Genomic DNA, 7,399 nt, shown 5'->3' with positions numbered 1-7,399 from the left:
CCAGCGTGTATATAACCACAATGCCTGGCCCACAGTAGCCAGACGACGATGACCAGGAAGACGACGATGACCAGGAAGACAACAACTGGAGAGCCTGAAGAGCTGAAACACCACGCAGTCTCCAGACAACCCTGAAGATCCTGAAGAGCCGACACTGCATCGTCTCCAAATGACCTGGGAGACCCTGAAGAGTTGTAATACTACATCGTCTCTGGATGACCCTTAAGAGCTGTGACACTGCTTCGTCTCTGTGCTGCTCACAGTAGACAACGCGACCCTTAAGAGCTGTGACACTGCGTCATCTCTGTGCTGTACCGTGCTGCCCACAATAAACGGACAACACTGTCGTCTCCGTGCTGTAACACTACACCGCTTGTCCCGGCTCTCACTCCTTCACTCAGGAAACCTGTTCGGCTGTCCCCCCGGGTCGGGACAGAAAACACTGGAAGGAAGATTTCTCTATAAAAGCCCACCACCAAACACATTTAGAGAGAGGCCTTTTGAGCAAACCTAACTGTCTCCTGGATGATTTCATCCATAGTAAAGCCTTCATTTTTGACAAATCTCATGGGTCAGAGTTTGGTTTTCTGGTGGTGAGTGACTATTCATGGTCCATACTTGCTTTGTTTTTAAACATTATTACAATACATTGTTTTTTGTGTGTTCTTTATTTATGGTCTATGCTCATTTTACACTGACTTGGTTTTCTTTTGCTTAGTTTTAATGTTGCAGAATTTAAATCTGAAAACTGAGTTGCAAATAATTTTCAGAGTCTGCCACTTTTCTTTGTTTCTTAAGAAATCTATCTTTTCCTTATTTCTTCCACGAGTAAGAGAGACAGAGATAGAGCATCCCCAATAGACTTTTGACATCACAGTCTGCCCCCAGCTTTAGCTAGCACTAGATCATGGATGCACACATACTCCATACATTTAAGAAGGTCTCTGGATGCAAATGCTGAACTTTCTCCAATGGATCAGCCTCACAGAGCATTGCATGACCACTGCACCACTGTCTGGTCTGCATCTCCCAGCTTGTCCAGCTTGTCTTTACTGTTGTTCCTCTAATATTTTGCTAAGTTTAAAATTTTTATATGATTCTATCAATCATTTTAATGTTTTGCATCTTTTCTATGAAGGTGTTATGCGAGTCAGTTATAAATTCTTTTTCTTTTCTTATAGATTTACAGTGTACACTTGTGCACGTGTATGTGCTTGTGTTTCTAACTTAAGCCCTCTCAAATTTGTTTTGGGAAAGATGGGAAGTAAGAATTTGACTTTGCTTTTGTTTTTCCAAATGGATAATCAATCATTGTAAGATTTAATAGGCAACCGTTCCCCAATATTTAAAAAGTTACTTTTATCACATACCAAAATGTGGGATTCAGGATTCTAGCATAGTTTTCAGAACATTTAAAAAACCTGGTAAGGTAAATATATTCCAACTTTTTTTTACGGGGAGGGGGGCTATTTTTATGCTTTATCTATCAAAGGGACATGAGTGGAAGAGCAGTGATTGCAGCTTGGCCATGCCTTTTGGGGATTGATTTCTCACTTTCCCTCTCTCTGTCTCTGGTGAGTGCACGTGTCATATAGCAAAATAAATAAACAATTTTTTTTTGAAAATATGACATGTCTTGCAAATCTTATTCTAGAATAATTTTTTTAACATAGTTTTGTGAATAGGATATTCTTCCCATAGCATTTTTTCTTATTCTTCATTCAAGAAATATTTATTAAAACATGGTATTGGTCTATTGTAGCATTATTATTTTTTGAGAGGTTTTTGCCTTAGGGAACTGTGCTCACCAGAAAGAGAAGCAGAGACAGTAAGAGGGAAAGTAAAAAATTACCTCCCTATGGGAAGATAGCCACGCCATTATCGTTTCTCCTCCATTGTGCTCCTGGGATCTTGGGCATGCACATACATGCACCCGGTGTGATTTTGAAGCCACCGGGTCTGGGACTCAAATGGTGGTTGACCATGTGGGAATCCAGTGATGTAACCTCTATGCCATCTGCTTTTTCCTCCACTGCATTTTTTAAAGTGGCTATTTCTGGTGCATATCGAAGGTTTAGGAACTTAGTTATTGTGATTATGTACCTGGCCACCTTTATGGGTTACTTAATCAGTTATACAGTTTGTGATTGGTTCCCTTGAGTTTGTATTTTCTATAAATTATCATAATTTTTTGTCTTCCTCTTTAGTATTTTTAGCTCTTCTTACATTCAACTGTCCTATTATGTTGACTAGATTTTCCAGACAATGTTATGTCTTGTCTTGTTTGTACATAAAATGAGAATGTTGTTCAAAAGCCCATGTAAACTATGATGTTTACTATATGTAAGTATTGTTTCTAAAGTTAAGATCACACTATATTTGATTAATTATTAAGACATTTTATTAGGAAAAGCTTTTTAATTTTGTCAAAATAATTTAGCATTCAATATAAGTAATGTGATTAATTTAAGTTTCTTTTTTTTAAAGAGGTTTTCGCTATAGGGCGCATGTGCTTGCCAGACAGACAGAGAGAGACAGAGACAGAAAGCGAGAAATCACACCCCCAGAGGGGATGGCCATGCCGCAATCCCTTCTCCTCCATTCTCCTCTTGGGATCTTGGGCACGCACGCACACGCACCTGGCGTGAGTTTTAAGCCACCGGGTCCAGGACGCGAGCCGCAGTCGACTACTTGGGAGTCCAGCGACATAGCCATTACACTAACTGCTGGTCCCAATTTAAGTTTCTTTAAATGGATTATCCTTGTATCCCAGGAATGAAACCTGGATCTAATATTCCTTTACTTTAATTGTTTTTTTGTTTGTTGGTTTGGTTAATTTTTATTTATTTATTTATTTATTTATTTTTAGAACATCTCCATTTCATTTACAAGTGAGATCAGCTTATAAGATCTTACAAGATTTGGATATTAGGGGTATGCTAACCTAGTGGAATATATTGGCAATCTTTCCCCATTTTTTAATGCTCTAAAAAAGTAGTACTTGGATCAACCAATTAATAATATAGTTCTGGGGCCAGCAGGCTGTATACTGGTTAAGGAGCTGGATTCCTGCATGAGCCACTGCAGTTCAAGTCCTAACCCTAATGGCTTGAAAATCACTCCAGATGTGTTTGCATACATGCCCAAATCCCAACAGGATGGAGAAATGGAGGAGAGAGGAAAAAAAAAAAGGTATTTTCTGGTTTTGATGAGGTAAAATTGACCCATGAAACTAACTGGGCCTGTTGCCTTCGATGAGTTGATATTTTTATTATTTCAAAATATTGTATAGCCATCTATTAATTCAGACTGTCTTTGCTACTTTAGTTCGGGTTTGGTAATGTGAATTTTTCTAGAAAATAATTCTTTTAATCTGAGCAGAAAGTTAGCCAAAGAGTTTCATCATTTCCAGTGTAAAGAAGTATTTTCCTAAAGCTAGAACACTTGAGAGTGTCATATTCCTTGGAGAACAGATTTTCATTATTTTCTTTCTCCCCCTCACATTTTCCCTTGGTCTCTTTTTGTGGTCCAGAAAGATACCAGGTTCTGTTCTGCATTTTTCTCCAAGTGCAACTCAATCTGGAGCAGTCCTCCTCTCAACTCTTCAGGACTGCAATGTACTCTTACCATTTCTCCATCACACATGACTATCTAGTCTTTATATTCCAAAAATGTGTTCACATTTCTGGACTACTTTTTTTTGTCATTGATTTTTGTTTGCTTTCCAGCACTAGAAACCAGTGCTCTTTAAATCTAAATGTGGATAAAATCCCCTGGATATCTTGTTTAAATGCAGATTCTGTCAGTGGAGTTGGGGTGGACCTGAATTTCTGCATTTCTAACAACTCCTAGATGCTTCTGTTAGTCTTTGGAGCACACGGTGCGTAGCTAGGCTGTAGTCCATTTGGACAGATCATTGAAAGGAGTCTTGAGGACGATTTATTGCAATTTTCTTCATTAAGAGTCAACAAACAGATTCCTAGGGGTTAAAAGTCATTTTGCTTACTAATAATTAAGTCCTACTTAATGTATCACATTGTTATCTCTCAATCTCTCTTTTAGGTCTTTGTAGATTAAAACTAGTGAAAAAGGCGTACTTCATTCAGATGTAAGGCTTTTTAGTTCAACCATATAATACGTATCTGAACAAAGGGAGCAGTTTTGTTATAGTGAAGATTTCCAAAGAAAACAGCAAGTTTCAGAGCCAGCAGGTGGCATGGTGGTTAAGGTGCTGGACTCCCATTTGTCCAACCACAGTTTGAGTCCCAGACCTGGTGGCTTGCTTTCTCACTTTCCCTTTGTCTCTCTCTGGTCACATTCAAATAATAGTAATTACAAAAAAAATTAGTTAAATAAAATATTTTAAAAAGCAGCAAGTTTTATTCATGTTATACCAATTGACAGGATTTCTTTTTATAAACAAATGTTTTGCCAGAGAGCAGAGAGAGAGAGAAAATGAGAAAGTGAGAAAGCATCCACTATGAGGAATGACCATGCTGCTATCCCTTCTCCTTCATCTCCCTCCTTTCAGGATTTTGTGTACACACATACATGCACCCAGAGTGTTTAAGCCCCACAAGTCTTGAACCTTGTAGTCAGTCATGTGAGATTCAGTTGCCTTAACCAACATGGCACTGGTTGGCCCCAAGATTTCTTTTCTTTTCGTAGGATTTTTCCATAGGGTGCATGAGCTCACAGGAGAGAGACAGAGAAAGACATAGAGAGAGAAAGTGAGAAATAACTCCCTTCAGGGGGGATGACCAAGCTGCAATACCTTCTCCTCTATTCTCCTTTTGAGTTTTTGAACATGTAGGCAAACTCATCAGGCATAATTTTCGAGCCACTAGGTCCAAGACTAGAACAGTGGTCAACCATGTGAGAATCCAGCACCTTAACCACCACACCGCCTGTTGGCTTCTCTCTCTTTAATTTAAATAATAGTTCATTATGTATATATATACACCAAATTTTCTTTGTTCATCCATTGTTGGACTCTTAGGTTGATTCTATTTCTTGGCTATTGTGAATAATGCTACAATGAACATGGGAGTGCAGATATCTCTTCCAGGTAATGATTTCATTTCCTTTGAATATATACCCAGTAGTGGGATTGCTGAGTCAAATGGTAGTTCTCTGTATCACTGGAATGGGTTTCCCAAAGGAGTAAGGAGGGGCTGGTAAGGTCCTCTCCTGTGTCATATTCTTAAAAATTGTGGAGGGAACAGACTTTTGTATTCTCATCAGAAAAAATAAGAATGTGAAGTAATGCATACGTGAGGTGTACATATTTTAAAACATCATGTTGTGGATATAAATATGTAAAATTTTAATTTGTCCATTATGAAGAAAGAAAAGAAAAAGAAAGGAAAGAAGAAGGACAGCAGCAAGTTTAATCTTCATGGTCCTGGTCTGGCAGAATAAAGCAAATTAATTTATGCTAAATAGACTAAAGACCATGATGCCTGTCCTCCCACTTCTGTCACCATCCTGATGCTAAATCATGCTCCCTTAACAAATTTCTCAATTTATTTCTATATCCATTGTAGTAAGTTCACCATCTTGTCTATACATGCTGCAGTGCCTGACAAATAGTAGAGGTTAAATAAATATTAGTTGAAAATGCAAGGGTAAATTTTAAAATGGAATTTTCCTTCTTGCCAATTTTTTTTTTCCTTCTTGCCAAAAGGGAAAGATTGCACCCCTCATCCTTCTTAGAATATTTCTGTGAGAAACCTAATGTTTGTTAATCCTTCATCTGACTCTTTGATGTGCTTGTAAATCCTTGTAAAGGCTAGGTAAGCTCCTTGCCAGCTTTATAACTCAGGACTGTTTTCCTTAAGGGTCTGAGAACCAACTCTTTGAAATGTAAACATCAAGGAAAATAGGACCCCTATATTTCTGTCACCTTGAGAGACTAACTTAGGAGCCTTTCTCTGAGTTTGCTTCTCATAGAGGTATGTTTTATTATTCTTTTGAGTATAAGCATTAGCTAAAAAAAAAATGGCTACTCCAATGACTAGTACTGGATACCAAGTACAAGTAATCTGCTCTCTATTTCTCCAGTAAAGAATATCATGGAAAAACCTGTGTGTGAGAGCTTAATAGACTGCTTTCTCACACAGCTTTACAAAGCAGCTCTCTGTGAATAATAAAAGGCAATGCAAAGTAAGAAATTATTATCATTTTTGATAATATGCCCATGCTCGACAAGTAACATGCTTCTATTTTCTTGGATATTGCCTGCTGGGAGAGCAGAGGGAACAAGTAACGAATTTTCCCAGTAAAGTTAAAAATACCCAGAGGTAAAATATAAGTATTTAATTTTTTTTTCGATTTTCTTCTACATAGCAACTAGTGGACCATTAGAAAAGAAATGATAATGAGACCCTCCAGTCTAGGAACTATTTTTAATGGAGAAATAATTTTATCGTACAACTTCTTTTTCTTTTATGAAGCCCAAGCTCTATTCACTTAGTAACTTTGTTCATTTAGATCTATTTAGAATTGGTTTATAAAACATTTAAAAATATTTTCTAGCCTTTTAAAGTTTATTTGACTTCATCTCAACAATCATAGCTTTCCCTAATTTTTGTTTTTCTCTGTTTGTTTGTTTGTTTGTTTGTTTTTCTTTTTCTTTTTTTTTTTTTTTCCATTACAATGTTTCTGAATTCCTGCTTACTATCTGGTTCCCTTTTCACACCAGGACACCAGGAGCCTTTCTTCCCCTTGATTTCCTTAGTCTAGCCCAAGGCTTGGGCTTGTCCCCAAGAGGTGTTCAAACTACTGTTGTTAGTAGACCTTCCTGAGTAAAGCAGCCTACAGAGATCAATGCCATGGGTAAGAAAGGGGGAGTAAGACAATGCACACTGGATCCTAGGATTCTCAATCCCCAGTTTAGGAGATGCATCATATACTGTCATTGAACTCTGGTTCAATGAGTCTATACAAGCATTCTTATTTATTTATTTTTTAAAATTTTTTTCATACTTCCCTGATCACAATGAAATGGGTGATAGATTTTTTTGAGAGAGAGATTTTGCTGTAGGGCATGTGCACTTGTTGGAGATGCAGAGAGAGACAGAAAGGAAGAAATCAGCCCCCAGAAGGAATGGCCACACCACAATCCTTTCTCCTCCACTCTTGTTTTGGGATCTTGGGCAAGCATGCACATATGCCCGAGATGAGTTTTAAGCTGCTGGGTCTGGGACGTGAAACGTGGTCACTACTTGGGAGTACAGTGATGTAACCATTATTCTATCCACTGGTCCTGGGTGCTAGTTATTAAAACTACATATTCTCTGGCTTCACTTCACTTCAGACCTAATACATTTCAAACTGCATCAGAAGGACCCAAGAAGTTGTTCAGTGAAAGAAACAAAAAAGAGACTTCACTATGTAT

Source organism: Tupaia chinensis, unplaced genomic scaffold (assembly GCF_000334495.1).
Source record: "Tupaia chinensis unplaced genomic scaffold, TupChi_1.0 Scaffold000600_1, whole genome shotgun sequence".
In the NCBI taxonomy this organism is placed as follows: domain Eukaryota; kingdom Metazoa; phylum Chordata; class Mammalia; order Scandentia; family Tupaiidae; genus Tupaia; species Tupaia belangeri.
The sequence above is the reverse complement of the archived record's forward strand: the minus strand, read 5'-3'. Positions refer to the sequence as shown.